At 41.3% G+C, this 17,180-nt stretch overlaps 1 long non-coding RNA gene across 2 annotated transcripts in view; it reads right to left on the bottom strand.

Moving 5' to 3' along the window:
- Positions 1–7,856: 7,856 nt before the first annotated feature.
- The window catches only part of LOC141165572 (uncharacterized), a 43,687-nt gene continuing 34,363 nt past the window's right edge, over positions 7,857–17,180 (bottom strand). Inside the window, exons 3-4 of one of the 2 annotated variants that reach the window (XR_012251176.1) lie at positions 9,914–10,055; positions 7,857–9,747 (exon numbers count right to left, since the gene is read on the bottom strand). This is a non-coding gene — a long non-coding RNA (uncharacterized lncRNA). The remainder of the gene's footprint in view (positions 9,748–9,913; positions 10,056–17,180) is intronic. The other variant, XR_012251177.1, reaches the window with a different exon arrangement.

Raw genomic sequence — 17,180 nt, 5'->3', positions numbered from 1 at the left:
CATGGGGTGCCATTACCATTATACTGTTTGCAGGTCTATGTGGGGATGTCATTACACTGTTTGCAGGGCTATGTAGGGGGGCCATTATATTGTTTGCAGGGCTATGCGGGGACCATTATACTGTTTGGAGGGCTATGTAGGAGTCAGTATACTGTTTCGAGGGCTATGTAGGCGCCAATATACCATATGCAAGCAATTATACAGTGTGAAGGTTTTTGTGGGGTTCTTCATGCTGCATAGAGGGTGGTATATGGGCCAATATGCTGGGTGGGGGAAAGCATACTGTTTGGAGGGCTAGTGGGGTCCCCATACTTTGCCGGGAGAGGGTTAATAAGGAGGGGGTATAGTAGGGTCATCATACCATGTGTGGTGTGTGGAGGGGATTGTGGAAGAATTCACTGTGGGGATATCATGCTGTGTTTTGGGAGGGCACTATTGTTGGCATCATAATTTCCCTTTCATTGCCTCCATAAAGTAAGGGACTTTAATATGAGGAAAATTACTTTGTAAAGGCTGCAAAGTTGTGCCATATGCTCTATTGTGACCCTGCCGAAAATTAATATTTTTTTTTGGGGGGGTGGGGGATGGGGAGCAATTAGAACTTCTGCTTTGGGTTCCATGATTTCTATGTATGTCCCTGCATATTACTACCACATACTGACAAATACTACCAAACTACATGTTACCATAACATAGAGACCGAATAATACCACATACAATAAACAAATACAGCCACACTATGACCAGACCAATTCTTACCACCACCCAGGGCTGTGGAGTCGGTAAGCCAAACCTCAGATTCCGACTCCTCAATTTCCATGACACAGACTCCAACACCGTCTCCAATGCCGACTCCCTCATACATGGCTCATGTTTAAGTGATAAATTTACTGTAGCACAGATTCATCTCAGCTAAAAGTCTAGACCCTTAGATCAGGAATAGGACTGACATTTATAGGACATTTCATAACTTTCCCAAATTCTTCTGAAAAAATATTCCCCCTAAACTGCATTGAACTACTGTACCCAATTTATTATATATTTTAGGAGTTGGAGTCGGTCCATTTTATACTGACTCCAAATCAGACTCCACAAAAATGGACTCTGACTCACAGCCCTGTCACCACATAGTGACCAAATAATACTACCATACTAATCATTAACAAAAGCCACAGTACTAACACTAATCGTATCACCAGTGAAGTTATACACAGGAGCTTGGAAGATGGTACAAAATGTATAGAATTGCAGAAAAAGGAATTAATGGCATAAACGTTGAAAATAAAAGAAGCTTTGCGTCTTTATTAGGAATCCATTAAAAGGGTATAAAAAAAATGTAAATCACCATTGGTTACAGACTAGGGCGTTTCTGGTGTACAACCCCTGGCAAAAATTATGGAATCACCGGGCTCGGAGGATGTTCATTCAGTTGTTTAACCCCTTTACAACCCAAGGTGGTTTGCATGTTAATGACCAGGCCAATTTTTACAATTCTGACCACTGTCACTTTATGAGGTAATTACTCTGGAACGCTTCAACGGATCCCCCTGATTCTGAGACTGTTTTTTCGTGACATATTGTACTTCATGACCGTGGTAAAATTTCTTCGATATAACTTGCGTTTATTTGTGAAAAAAACGGAAATTTGGCGAAAATTTTGAAAATTTTGCAATTTTCAAAATTTGAATTTTTATGCCCTTAAATCAGAGAGATATGTCACACAAAATAGTTAATAAATAACATTTCCCACATGTCTACTTTACATCAGCACAATTTTTGAACCAAAGTTTTTTTTATTGGGGAGCTATAAGGGTTAAAAGTTGACCAGCGATTTCTCATTTTTCCAACAAAATTTACAAAACCATTTTTTTAGGGACCACATCATATTTAAAGTCACTTTGAGGGGTCTTTATGACAGAAAATACCCAAAAGTGACACCATTCTAAAAACTGCACCCCTCAAGGTGCTCAAAACCACATTCAAGAACTTTGTTAACCCTTCAGGTGCTTCACAGGAATTTTTGGAATGTGGAAGAAAAAAATTAACATTTAAACTTTTTTCACAAAAGTGTTACTTTAGACCCAATTTTTTTTATTTTTGCAGGGGTAACAGGAAAAAATGGACCCCAAAATTTGTTGTGCAACTTCTCCTGAGTAAGCAGATACCCCATATGTGGGGGAAAACCACTGTTTGGGCGCACGGCAGGGTTCGGAAGGGAAGGAGCGCCATTTGACTTTCTGAATGTAAAATTTGCTTGAATAATTAGCGGACACCATGTTGCATTTGGGTAGCCCCTGATGTGCCTAAACAGTGGAAACCCCCCACAAGCGACACCATTTTGGAAACTAGATCCCTCAGGGAACTTATCTAGATGTGTGGTGAGCACCCTGAACCCCCAAGTCCTTTACATAAGTTTATAACATGGAGCTGTGAAAATAAAAAAATCAAACTTTTTCCACAACAATGATGTTTTAGCCCCATTTTTTTTATTTTCACAAGGGTAAGAGGAGAAAATGGACCCCAAAAACTTTTGTGCAATTTCTCCTGAGTACGCCAATACCCCATATGTGGGGAAAATACAGTGTTTGGGCGCACGGCAGAGTTCAGAAGGGAAGGAGCACTGTGTGACTTTTTGAACGCAAAATTGTCTGGAATCGAGAGCGGAAGAGCCCCTGATGTGCCTAAATAGTTGAAACACCCCACATTTTGAACCCAGAGGTACGACACAGAATTTGATGACATTAGGTCATCATATTGAATAAGTTGTCATTAGTCTTGAGCGAAAGTGCTCGCTACTTGAGATTGCATCGGGTACTCAGGTATGCACCATGTATGAAGGGTGCTCAAGTGAAATGCTCGAGTCCCTGCCCGCATGTTTCACGGTTATTAGACACCCCAAAAAAAACATGCGGGGATCGCTCGAGCATGGCAGGCAATCCCCGCAAGGTTTTTTTGGCCGCGAAGCATATGGGGCGGAGACTCGAGCACCCGCGATACTCAATGCATACCTGAGCACCCGATGCAAACTCAAGTATCGAGGACTTGCGTTCAACACTAGTTGCCATACGTCATTTTTTTTATTTTTATAATAAAAAACAACCCTAACCCCAACCCAAACCCTACCCTAGCCCAACCCTGCCCCCAACCCTAACATTAGCACAACCCTAACCCCAACCCCAGCCTTAGCGTTTATTTTTTACAACGTTCCTCGTGCAGTATAAGTGATTAGACGACCTTATTCTTCGGGTCGGTGAGACTACAGAGATACCAGAATGATATAGGGTTTTTATGATTGACAGCTGTCACACACTAAAAGACACATATTTTGTAAAATCTAGTTTTTGCATCGCCATATTTTGAGAGCTATAATTTTTCCATATTTTGGCCAACAGTCATGTGACAGCTTGTTTTTTGTGGGACAAGTTGACGTTTTTATTGGTGCCATTTTCAGGCACGTGACATTTTTTGATCGCTTTCTATTCCAGCTTTTGGGAGGCAGAATAAACAAAAACCAACAATTCAGGAATTGTTTTTTTTTAATTTTTTTTTATTTTACTCCGCGTGTGGTAAAATTGATAAGGTAGCTTTATTCTTCGGGTCAGTACGTTTACAGCGCTACCACATTTATATCGTTTTTCTATGTTTTGGCGCTTTTACACAATAAAAGCCATTTTATAGAAAAAAATTATTTTTTTGCATCGCTTTATTCTGAGAGCTATAACTTTTTGATTTTTCGGATGATGGAGCTGTATGGCGACTTGTTTTTTGCGGAACAAAATGACGTTTTCAGTAGTACCATTTTTATTTACATTCGTCTTTTTGATCGCGTGTTATTCCATTTTTTGTTTGGCAGTATGATGATAAAGCATTGTTTTTTGCTTCGTTTTTTATTTTATTTTTTTACCGTGTTCACTGAAAGGGTTAACTAGTGGGACAGTTTTATAGGTCGGGTCGTTCCGGATGCGGCGATACCAAATATGTGTACTTTTATTGTTTTTTTTTTTTTCACAATAATATTTATTGATGGGTACATTATATTTTTATTTTTGGTGGATTATTTTTTTAAAATTCTGATCGCCTGCATAGCATAGGGATGGAGCACCATCCCTGTGCTATGCAGGCAGTCAGTGCTGCACAGTGAGACGATTGTTTGCTCATGCACTGCGCATGAGCAAACAATCTTCCTGCTGTCTGGTGACCCGAATGTTGTCATGACGACATCAGGTCGTCATGGCAACACCCGGGAAGCCGCGGCAGACAGCGCTGGAGGCCGGAAGAGGAGGCGAGTATTGCAATCACCTCCCCTTGCCACCGCAATGCTGCGATCGACTTCGATCGCAGCATTGCGGGGGTTAATGTGCCGGGAGCGGTGCGGGACCGCTCCCTGCACATAGTACCGGGTGTCAGCTGTGACAATCAGCTGACACCCGGCGGCGATCGCGCCCGCACAGCCTGTGTGCGCGCGCGATCGCCATGACGTACTAATACGGGTCAGGCTCTTAAGTCCCAGGGCACAGACGCGTATTAATACGTCATGGGCTGTAAAGGGGTTAATGTTGTTGAAAAAAAGCAGATCACAGACATGGCACAAAACTAAAGTCTTTTCAAATGGCAACTTTATTGCTTTAAGAAACACTAAAAGAAATCAAGATTAAAAATGTGGTACTCAGTAAGGGTAATTTTTTTCAGACCAAGCAGAGGGAAAAAATTATGGAATCACTCAATTCAGAGGAAAAAATTATGGAATCATGAAAAACAAACACACAAAAGAACACTGCAATACATCACTAGTATTTTGTTGCACCACCTTAATAACAGCTTGCAGTCTCTGAGGCATGGACTTAATGAGTGACAAACAGTACTCATCAATCTGGCTCCAACTTTCTCTGATTGCTGTTGCCAGATCAGCTTTGCAGATTGGAGCCTTGTCATGGACCATTTTCTTCAACTTCCACCAAAGATTTTCAATTGGATTGAGATCCAGACTATTTGCAGGCCAAGACATTGACCTTATGTGTCTTCTTTCAAGGAATATTTTCACAGTTTTTGCTCTATGGCAGGATGCATTATCATCTTGAAAAATGATATCATCATCCCCAAACATCCTTTCAATTGATGGGATAAGAAAACTGTTCAAAATATCAATGTAAACTTGGGCATTTATTGAAGATGTAATGACAGCCATCTCCCCAGTGTCTTTACCTGACATACAGCCCCATATCATCAATGACTGTGGAAATTTGCATGTTCTCTTCATGCAGTCATCTTTATAAATCTCATTGGAACAGCACCAAACAAAAGTTCCAGCATCATCACCTTGCCCAATGCAGATTCGCGATTCATCACTGAATATGACTTTCATCCAGTCGTCCACAGTCCACGATTGCTTTTCCTTAGCCCATTGTAACCTTGTTTTTTTCTGTTTAGGTGTTAATGATGGCTTATGTTTAGCTTTTCTGTATGTAAATCCCAGTTCCTTTAGGCGGTTTCTTATAGTTCGGTCACAGACATTGACTCCAATTTCCTCCCATTCGTTCCTCATTTGTTTTGTTGTGCATTTCCTGTTTTGGAGACATATTGCCGGTCTTGACGCTTTGATGTCTTCCTTGGTCTACCAGTATGTTGCCTTTAACAACCTTCCCATGTTGTTTGTATTTGGTCCAGATTTTAGACACAGCTGACTGTGAACAACCAACATCTTTTGCAACATTGCATGATGATTTACCTTCTTTTAAGAGTTTGATAATCCTCTCCTTGGTTTCAATTGACATCTCTCTTGTTGGAGCCATGATTCATGTCAGTCCACTTAGTGCAACAGCTCTCCAAGGTGTGATCACTCCTTTTTAGATGCAGACTAACGAGCAGATCTAATTTGATGCAGGTGTTAGTTTTAGAAATGAAAATTTACAGGGTGATTCCATAATTTTTTCCTCAGAATGGAGTGATTCCATAATTTTTTCCCTCTACTTGGTCTGAAAAAAAATTACCCTTACTGAGTACCACATTTTTAATCTTGATTTCTTTTAGTGTTTCTTAAAGCCCTAAAGTTGCCATTTGAAATGACTTTAGTTTTGTGCCATGTCTGTGATCTGCTTTTTTTCAACAACATTAAACAACTGAATGAACATCCTCCGAGCCCGGTGATTCCATAATTTTTTACAGGGGTTGTATACGTTGCCCCTAATAGGGGATTGTTTCCACATGGACTGTGCTTGGTAATGTGGAAGATTTCTCAATACCTCCGTTTACATAATGTATGGTTTAAAGGGAATCTGTCACCCCCTGGGAGATATGAGACCTCTAATATGGGCATATAGGTTATAAAAAGTAAATCTATACATACCTTTATGGCCCATAGTAGAGGTCTGCTTGCAGTGAAATGTGTTTTAATAAAACCGGTTTTCACATGCTTGGCGCCCGGAGGACGCCAAGAAATCCCCGCCTATCTGATTAAGAAGCCCAGAAATCCCCGCCTATCAGTTTATTTTGCATACTCCCCTACTCCCCTGCAAGTCACAGGGCCCTATGACATGCACTCGTCTCACTCACTTCCCGCGCATGCGCAAATCGCTGCTATCATCAGGAGACCTTTTTTTTCAGATAGGTGGGGATTCCTTGGCATCCTACGGGCGCCAAGCATGTAGAAACCGATTTTATAAAAACACATTTCTCTGCAAGCAGACCTCTACTATGGGCCATACAGGTATGTGTAAATTTACTTTTCTATAACCTGTATGCCCATATTAGAGGTCTCAAATCTCCCAGGGCGTGACAGATTCCCTTTAACACCTTCATGACTTTTGACATACATTTATGTCTAAGGTCGTGTCCTAGCCTTTGATGCGGGCTTTCATGCTGAGCCCACATCTTTCACCGCACATGATGACTGATTTAATCAGCTATCATGTGCCTTTAACAGCCACGGGTGGAGCAGTGCTCCAGTTATATCCCTCTGTCATTCACTGACAGTGGGATTTAACATGCGCCAACCGGAAGCGCGTCATTCATCCCACCCATTGGCGCCCCTGTCACGTAATTGCGGGATGACGATGGGTTGTCATGACAGCCGGGGGTCTGCAGATGACTCCCGTGTCTGTCATTACAATAAACCTGTGAATGCCGGCTCATGGCCGGCATTCATGCGAGATTGTGATTTTCTCTATAGATAGCAGTGGATGCACTGCTATGTATAGCACAGGTCATCAGACAATCACAGCTTCAAGTCCCTTTAGAGGACTATTCAATACAGTAAAAAGTGAAAAACATTTATTTTTTTTTAAATCTGAACCCCCCCCCCCACAAAACTTCAAACCACCCTCCCTTTTGCCCCATTAAAAATAAAACTATTAACCACTTCGCACCAGAGCCTGTTTTTGCCTTCGTGACCGGGCCAATTTTTTCAATTCTGACCACTGTCACTTTATGAAGTAATTACTCTGGAACGCTTCAACGTATTCCCCCGATTCTGAGATTGTTTTTTCATGACATATTGTACTTCATGATAGTGGTAAAATTTCTTGGTTATAACTTGCGTTTATTTGTGAAAAAAATCGGAAATTTGGCGAAAATTTTGAAAATTTTGCAATTTTCAAACTTTGAATTTTCATGCCCTTACATCAGAGAGATATGTCACACAAAATAGTTAACCCTCCGTCACATACAATATCGGTTCTAACGAGTTCACAAACAATGTGACCTATAATATCTAATATTTGCAATTTCAGTGCTCTAAAAGTGATCAGTGACCTTGATAGGGATGTAATAAAAGAGACTACACATAATCAGGTGCAAAAAAACCCCATTTACTTAACATAAAACTAATAACTCTGAAATACAAACATTTCAAAACTCCCGCCAAATAGTCCCCAGTTCGACTCTGTCAAAAAACTCTACAAAGAAAATTTATGGAAACAAACTTAATTTTAAGGTACCTTAAGTACTATTAAACACATATTCAATCAGAATTAGATCCTGAAGTTTCCCCAGAAAAATTACACTTGCAGAGCAAAGAGCAAGAATTACACATCATTTTTTGCATGTGTCAGGCAGATTGCATTATGACATTTGTGACATTCATAATTAGAAAGCCTTCTGATTCCGCTTTCCGTGGTGCAGGTGGTGCATCTCCTTCTTTTGGGAGGTGGTGCAGGTGGTGAATTTTCACTATCATCTTCTGGGCGGAATCTTTTGAGCTGAACTTGAAGGCGAGAGGGGATACCGATTGTTTTCATACTTCTCCTGCGTAGCTCTCAAAGCACTAGTTCATGGGCCAATTTTTTCAGATAGAATCGTCTACGGAGTGGTTCAAGCTTGTTTTCAAGGTAAATGACTTGTGAATTTATACCACCAAAATTCAACATAGCAAAAAATATGACCATTGGCCAGTGTTTGGTGTTTCTGCTGACGTTGAAAGTTGAGCACATCTGATCAGCTGTATCAACACCCCCTTTGGTTGCATTATAAAATGTAATTATCTCTGGTTTTTTTTGTGCCTCAGTCCCAGGATCGATGGCATCATCATCATGAAGTGTTGATAGAAGAAGTACAATTTTTTTTGCTTGTGGTACATAGGAAACCAAAACCTTTCCATTATGGAATGCAAACATACTGCTGTACTGTTGTCTCCCTTTCACACTTACAAACTGTGTAGGCAATTCTTTTTTATTTTTTCTTACAGTTCCGACATATGAAAGCTTCTGCATTTTCAGATAATCAATCAGATCACAATTTGAAAACCAATTGTCAGCTGCTATATTGCGACCCGATCCAAATAAGGGCTCAGTCAGTCTTTTTACAACATCACTGGGTTTGTTGCTGACACAGTAAGGACCTTCTGGTTGTTTTCCTGCATAAACTTCCAGGTTGTAAGTGTAGGTCTTACTGGCATCAACAAGGGCATACATTTTTATTCCATATTTGTTAGGCTTTGATGGAATATATTGACGAAAGGCACATTTACCACGAAAACCAGGGAGCATTTAGTCAATAGTGAGATTCTCCCCAGGGCAATAGCTTTTTTTTACAGTTTTCAACAAATTTTTGGAATATATCGCGAATTGGAGCAAGTTGGTCATGTGTTTTACGTTCGGTTCGGGTAGTTCTGTCGTCAAACTGAAGGCAACGAATTAGAAGCTTGAATCTGTTTATGGACATAACAAGGCCAAATTTTTCAACTCCATCCCCATCTTTACTCCAAAGTTCCTCCAAACTTTGTCTATTTGCCCTATAAGCTCCTGCAAGGTATAATAATCCAAAAAAAGCCCGCAGTTCTATTTCATCTGTGGCCTTGATGGTTCTGTTGCAGATGAACTTGTGCTTTTTAATGTCTATATATTGGTTGGTATATGTGACAATAGAGTCCAGAATGTCATCTGTGAATAAACTATTCCAGCATTCAACTGCAGTTTTTGCATTACTTGCAGTTCCTATAACTGCAGGAAGGTGAGTAATAATGTTTTGAGGTTCCCTACGTTTTTTCTGGAGTGGCTTCTTGTTACATTGTTTTTTTTTTTATCTTTTCTCATATAATAAGATTCTACATCTTCATCCTCATCACTGTCACCATCTTGCTCTGTTTCAGAATCCACTTCACATACTTCCACCTCATCATGAGAATCAATCTCACTTTCCTCTCCTAAATCCTCATTCAGTGTGGGGTCTGCATCATCTAACAGCATGTTTGTTACTTCCTCAACATCAAGGTTTTTTGATAAATTGTACATTTTCCTCTCCATTTCAGCAGATAATCTGAAGTAAGAGAAGGAATATGTGTTAGGGAACTACTGTATATGCCTGAGCAGCACACTTTCTTTAATCTGCCTTATTTCTATGAAATATCCTCACACTTTGTGCTATACATTCATAAAACAAGCTAAATAAACAATTGTGATGAATAAAAACATAAAATACCAACTTTATTGAGTGTGACGTGTTCACATACAATGAGCCGCAGTTATATCTGTCCTCCTGAAGCTCTGCAATCCAACTGTGGCATGAGGTTTCACAGAGCTGCTAGAGAAAGGAGACTACCTGGAGGGAGGGGATTTCCTCACAATCTGGTGAGGAAGGAGAAATGAAAGTAAGAGATGTGCCTGTCAGGCCTATTGTATGTGACAGAGGGTTAATAAATAACATTTCCCACATGTCTACTTTACATCAGCACAATTTTGGAACCAAATTTTTTTTTTGTTAGGGAGCTATAAGGGTTAAAAGTTGACCAGCGATTTCTCATTTTTCCAACAAAATTTACAAAAACATTTTTTTTAGGGACCACATCATATTTGAAGTCACTTTGAGGGGTCTTTATGACAGAAAATACCCAAAAGTGACACCATTCTAAAAACTGCACCCCTCTCAAGGTGCTCAAAACCACATTCAAGAACTTTATTAACCCTTCAGGTGCTTCACAGGAATTTTTGGAATGTGGAAGAAAAAAATTTATTTTTTTTCACAAAAATGTTACTTTAGACCCAATTTTTTTTATTTTCACAGGGGTAACAGGAAAAAATGGACCCCAAATTTTTTTGTGCAATTTCTCTTGAGCGTGCCGATACCCCATATGTGAGGGAAAACCACTGTTTGGGCGCACTGCAGGGTTTGGAAGGGAAGGAGCGCCATTAGACTTTTTGAATGTAAAATTTGTCTGAATAATTAGCAGACGCCATGTTGCGTTTGGAGAGCTCCTAATGTTCCTAAACAGTGGAAACCCCCCACAAGTGACACCATTTTGGAAACTAGACCCCTCAGGGAACTTATCTAGATGTGTGGTGAGCACCTTGAAACCCAAGGTGCTTCACAGAAGATTATAATATTGAGCTGTAAAAATAAAATTTTCACATTTTTCCCACAAAACCGTTTTTCATCCCTTAATTTTGCATTATCATAAGGGTAATAGGATAAATTGCACCATGAAAATTGTTGTGCAATTTCTCCTGAACACGCCGATACCCCATATGTGGAGGCAAATTACTGTTTGGGCGCATGGCAGGGTTTGAAAGGGAAGGAGTGCCATTTGACTTTTTGAATGTAAAATTTGTTTGAATAATTAGCAGACGCCATGTCGCATTTGGGGAGCCCCTAATGTGCCTAAACAGTGGAAACCCCCCACAATTGCCACCATTTTGGAAACTAGACCCCTTAGGGAACTTATCTAGATGTGTGGTGAGCACCTTGCACCCCCAGCTGCTTCACAGAAGTTTATAATATTGAGCCGTAAAAATAAAATTTTCATATTTTTCCCACAAAAAATGTTTTTCATTCCCTAATTTTGTATTATCATAAGGGTAACAGGATAAATTGCACCATGAAATTTGTTGTACAATTTCTCCTGAGTACGCCGATACCCCATATGTGGGGGAAAACCACTGCTTTGGTGTACGGCAGGGTTCGGAAGAGAAAGGAGCGCTATGTTGGCTGGGATAGGTTGCAGACAGCATGTCACATTTGAAGGGTCGCTGACATGCCGAAACAGCAGAAACCCCCACAAGTGACCCCATTTTGTAAACTACACCTCTCAAGGAATTCATCTAGGGAAGTAGTGAGTATTTTTTAATTTTTAAATTTATACCATTGGGCAGTGAAAAAAGCATAATTATATTTTTACCACAAAAAAATGTTTTACCCTCAGATTTTACATTTTCACACAGGGCAATGGGTAAAAATGGTGCCGAAATGTGTCACACAATTTCTTCTAAAAGTGGCAATACCCCATATGTGGCTGTATCGTACCGCTTAGCCATATGGCAAGATCTGGGGGGGACGGAGTGCTATTTGACAATTGGAGAACAAATTATTGTAGAATAGGCATTTGGATTTGGGAGCACAAAATTTTCTGAATTTCTTTTGGGGGGCAAGGGCCATTTCGCTTTTCCAGAGCCTTTCTGCTACCAGTAACTTGGAAGTCCCTTATATTTTTAACAGATGACGGACCTGAGTGGGGACTAGCTTTTTTTGAGGACTGAGTTGAAGCTTTTATTGGGAACATTTTACGTAACATTTATCCGGCGCTCTAGGCTGAGCACTTACATCGGGGTTTCCATCTAAATTTCCAAGTGATGTAATTCAGATGAAACCCCTGCAGGATCCATTCACTGTAATGAGGCAGCAGAGTTACTCTGGACTCCGTCTGGCCTCTGTTTAGCGGTGTCCTTTTTTTCAGAAGTGCACAAAACTGTGGCCAACCGCACTTTTATGCACGCCTAAAACAAATGACACCGTGGGATCACAGGCCAGACGGCATCCACAGTGGCCTATATCTGCCTCATTACAGGGAATCTTCCGTCATGGGTTCCGGCTGAATCACATATTTCAGAGATTTACACGGAAACTCTGGTGTAAGCGCTTAGCGCAGAGCACAGGATAAATGTGAGCAGAGCCTTACTGCGATCTTTGGGAGACATAATAAACAAATCAGTAGGAGGTGAAGAATTGGTTTTATTTATTTTTTATGCCGTTCCTAGTGTGATATAACTGATTAGATTACTTTATTCTTCGGGTCGGTGCGATTACAGAGATACCAGATTTATATCGGGTTTTTATGACTGACAGCTGTCACACACTAAAAGACGCTTTTTTTTGCAAAATCTTTTGCATCACCATATTTTGAGAGCTATAATTTTTCCATATTTCGGTCGACAGAGTCATGTGATGGCTTGTTTTTTGCGGGACGAGTTGTCATTTTTATTGGTACCATTTTTGGGTACGTGACATTTTTTGATCGCTTTCTATTCCGTTTTTTGGGAGGTAAAATTAACAAAAACAAACAATTCAGGAATTGTTTTTTGAGTATTTTTTTATGCCGTTCTGCGTGTGATAAAAGTGATCAGGCAGCGCTATTCTTCGGGTCAGTACGTTTACAGCGATACTACACTTACTGTATTTTTTTTTATGTTTTGGCGCTTTTACACAGAAAAAAATATTTTTTTTGCATTGCTTTATTCTGAGCGCTATAACTTTTTTATTTTTCAGCTGATGGAGCTGTATGGCAACTTTTTTTTTGCAGAACAAGATGACGTTTTCAGCAGTACCATTTTTATTTCTATTTTGTTTTTTGATCGCATTTTTTTCCACTTTTTGCTTGGCAATATGATGAAAAAGCATATTTTTTTGCTCCGTTTTTTATTTATTTTTATTACGGTGTGCACAGAAGGAGTTAATTAGTGTGACAGTTTTATAGATCGGGTTGTTTCGGACGCGGCGATACTAAATATATGTACTTTTTTGGTTTTGTAAAAATATACGGATTTATTGGTTTAATATTTTATTTATTTATTTTATTTATTTAGTGATTTGTTTTAACAGTTTAAAAACTTTTTTTTAACTTCTTTTTACATTTTTACTTAGTCCCTGTATGGGACATTAATTTTTATTTTTCTGATCACTGATCTCATGTAATGTAATAGACTTATTACATTACATGAGATCTTCGCTGACTGTTTCACAGTCAGTCTCCGGCCTGGCTTCAGCTGCAGGCTGAGCCAGGCAGGACACCATATATAGCAGATCTGGAGGCGGTCATGTGACCTCCAGCTGCCATAGCAACCCCAGGTCCTGGAAGCTATCAGGGGTCGTCGGAGAGGTCAGTAAGACGACCCCCTCTCCTCCTTCTATCTTCTATATGCCGCGATCACTATAGATCGCGGCATATAGAACATAGCAAAGGGTTAACATCCAATCAGGTCCCGATGATGTCCCCTGTCAGAGCTAATGCTCTGCACCGAAATCGCAGCGCTTGCAGGACCCTGGGGGTCCTGAGCGCTGCGAGACCACCCACCATTTTTAAACGTCGGCGCTGCACAGAGCCCAGCAAGCGCTGACATTTATCTACAGTGGGCGGTCGGGAACCGGTTATAAAAAAAACACATTTGCCATCATAATAGTCCGATCTGTCAAAATATAAAGTAAATTAATTCGATCGGTAAACGGTGAAACAAAAAAAAGAATCAGAATGAAAAAATTTTGGCCACCACAACATTGCAATAAGAGGAGATAAAAATATTGCATCTATCCCAAAATAGTATCAGTAAAAACGTTAGCTCTGGGTGCAAAAAATAAACCCTCACACAGCCATATCTATTGTGTATTGCCAGATTCAGCCCCTGATCATGCTTAACTAATGACTAAGCTCTTCTTCAGGGTTCACAAGCACCAATTAAAAGACAACAGCATAAAATTAATTGTACCTAGTATTATAATTTATTGTAAAGCAGCCTTAAAGGGGTTGCCTGGGCAAAATATAACTTTGTGCAGGGGACTGGATATGTTAAAAAAAACAACAACAACAAAAAAAAGATAACTCAGTGATATTAGCCTAGAAGAACCCACCGGGATCCCGCACGGACAGCTCTGTGACCTGCACAGAGGTAGGAAGCGGTAATGTCACTGTTCCACCAGTCACCTGATCGTTATGGCCTGTGATTGGTTGAAGTGGTCAGGTGATTTGAGCATTGCATGATCATATGTTTTATTAGTACGTGTTGTTCTAAGTCACTTGACTGCTGAAACCAATCACAGTCAGTGTTCGATATAATGTACACTGCTCCAAAAAATAAAGGGAATACTCAAATAACACATCATAGATCGGAATGAATGAAATATTCTCATTGAATACTTTGTTCTGTACAAAGTTGAATGTGCTGACAACAAAATCACACAAAAATTATCAATGGAAATCAAAATTTATTAACCAATGGAGGCCTGGATTTGGAGTCACCCCCAAAATTAAAGTGGAAAAACACACTACAGGCTGATCCACCTTTGATGTAATGTCCTTAAAACAAGTCAAAATGAGGCTCAGTATTGTGTGGCCTCCACGTGCCTGTATGACCTCCCTACAACGCCTGGGCATGCTTCTGATGAGGTTGCAGATGGTCTCCTGTGAGATCTCCTCCCAGACCTGGACTAAAGCATCCGCCAACTCCTGGACAGTCTGTGGTGCAACGTGACGTTGGTGGATGGAGCGAGACATGATGTCCCAGATGTGCTCAATTGGATTCATTTCTGGGGAACGGGCGGGCCAGTCCATAGTTTCAATGGCTTCATCTTGCAGGTACTGCTGACACACTGCAGCCACATGAGGTCTGGCATTGTCCTGCATTAGGAGGAACCCAGGGCCAACCGCACCAGCATAAGGGGTCTGAGGATCTCATCTCGGTACCTAATGGCAGTCAGGCTACCTCTGGTGAGCACATGGAGGGCTGTGCGGCCCTCCAAAGAAATGCCACCCCACACCATTACTGACCTACTGCCAAACCGGTCATGCTGAAGAATGTTGCAGGCAGCAGATCGCTCTCCACGGCGTCTCCAGACTCTGTCACGTCTGTCACATGTGCTCAGTGTGAACCTGCTTTCATCTGTGTAGAGCACAGGGCGCCAGTGGTGAATTTGCCAATCCTGGTGTTCTGTGGCAAATGCCAAGCATCCTGCACGGTGTTGGGCTGTGAGCACAACCCCAATCTGTGGACGTCAGGCCCTCATACCACCCTCATGGAGTCGGTTTCTAACCATTTGTGCAGACACATGCACATTTGTGGCCTGCTGGAGGTCATTTTGCAGGGCTCTGGCAGTGCTCCTCCTGTTCCTCCTTGCACAAAGGCGGAGGTAGCGGTCCTGCTGCTGGGTTGTTGCCCTCCTACGGCCCCCTCCACGTCTCCTGGTGTACTGGCCTGTCTCCTGGTAGCGCCTCCAGCCTCTGGACACTACGCTGACAGACACAGCAAACCTTCTTGCCACAGCTCACATTGATGTGCCATCCTGGATGGGCTGCCCTACCTGGGCAACTTATGTGGGTTGTAGAGTCCGTCTCATGCTACCACGAGTGTGAAAGCACAACCAACATTCAAAAGTGACCAAAATATCGGCCAGAAAGCATTGGTTCTGAGATGTGGTCTGTGGTCCCCACCTGCAGTACCACTCCTTTATTGAGGGTGTCTTGATAATTGCCAATAATTTCCATCTATTGTCTATTCCATTTGCACAACAGCATGTGAAATTGATTGTCAATCAGTGTTGCTTCCTAAGTGGACAGTTTGATTTCACAGAAGCTTGATTTACTTGGAGTTATATTCTGTTGTTTGAGGCTATGTGCCCACGTAGTGTTTTTGTAGCGTTTTTGCGGCGTATTTACGGCCGCGAAAAAGCTTGTAAAACAGTCTGCCATGCAAAGCAATGTGAATTTGGATGTGCTGTGCACATGATGCGCTAATTTGCGCGCCGAATTCGCATTGCTTTGCAAAACGCAGCATGACCATTTCTACCGCGATTACGCTGCAGTGTAATAACGGTGCGTGTGGTACCTGGGATGAAGAGGACACTACAACTCCTCTTCATCCCGGCTACCACGCGGTGAAAAAAAGAAATAAAAAGTTAAAAATAATCAAAACCTGTATATTCACCTCTCCGGCGGCCCCCGGTCTGCTCCCGGCCGCGTCTTCTCTCTTCAGCGTCCCGCAGTGTACTGTCCTTTAGTCACCTGATGGTCATGCGACCGCTGACGTCGGCGGTCAGGTGATGGTCGCGTGACCATCAGCTGACGTCACCGCAGGTCCTGACAGTACACTGCGGGACGCTTAAGAGAGAAGACACGGCCGGGAGCAGACCGGAGAGCGGACTGGGGCCGCCGGAGAGGTGTATATACAGGTTTTTTTATTTTTAACGTTTTAATTCTTTTTTTTTTTTTTACTATAGATGCTGCAATTAAAGCATCTAAGTTGTTCACACATTATAAATCCATGCCGGTTGCATGGATTTATATTGTGTGATCAACTTGTCAAGCACTTTTCCAAGTGATGCTCAAAATCGCTTGGAAAAGTGCTTGAAAAAACGCATGTAAAAACGCTTCTCTCTGGCAGAAAAAATGCATGTAAATCTGCATGCGTTTTTTTCTGCCAGAGAGAGGCAAAAACGCTCTGCATCCAATCTGCTACGTGGGCATATAGCCTAAGTGTTCCCTTTATTTTTTTGAGCAGTGTATATAAAATCCACTGGAATCCAGGCTTGCATTTTACACACATTGTACCATGAGTGTAGCTTACCTTGTAAGAGCAATATCTGGGCAGTATGAGGTAGAAACCCTATGTCAGTAACAGTGGCTGGTAGTACTGGGTAGAATCACAAAATGTAAAATGGTTAAAAAGAACTTAAATTCAACTCAGCTCATGTTATTAATGGGGCATCAGTATAAA

This window comes from Phyllobates terribilis, unplaced genomic scaffold (assembly GCF_046119375.1).
Source record: "Phyllobates terribilis strain yellow unplaced genomic scaffold, ASM4611937v1 Scaffold_11__3_contigs__length_659146591, whole genome shotgun sequence".
Taxonomy (NCBI): Eukaryota; Metazoa; Chordata; class Amphibia; order Anura; family Dendrobatidae; genus Phyllobates; species Phyllobates terribilis.
The sequence above is the reverse complement of the archived record's forward strand: the minus strand, read 5'-3'. Positions and strand labels throughout refer to the sequence as shown.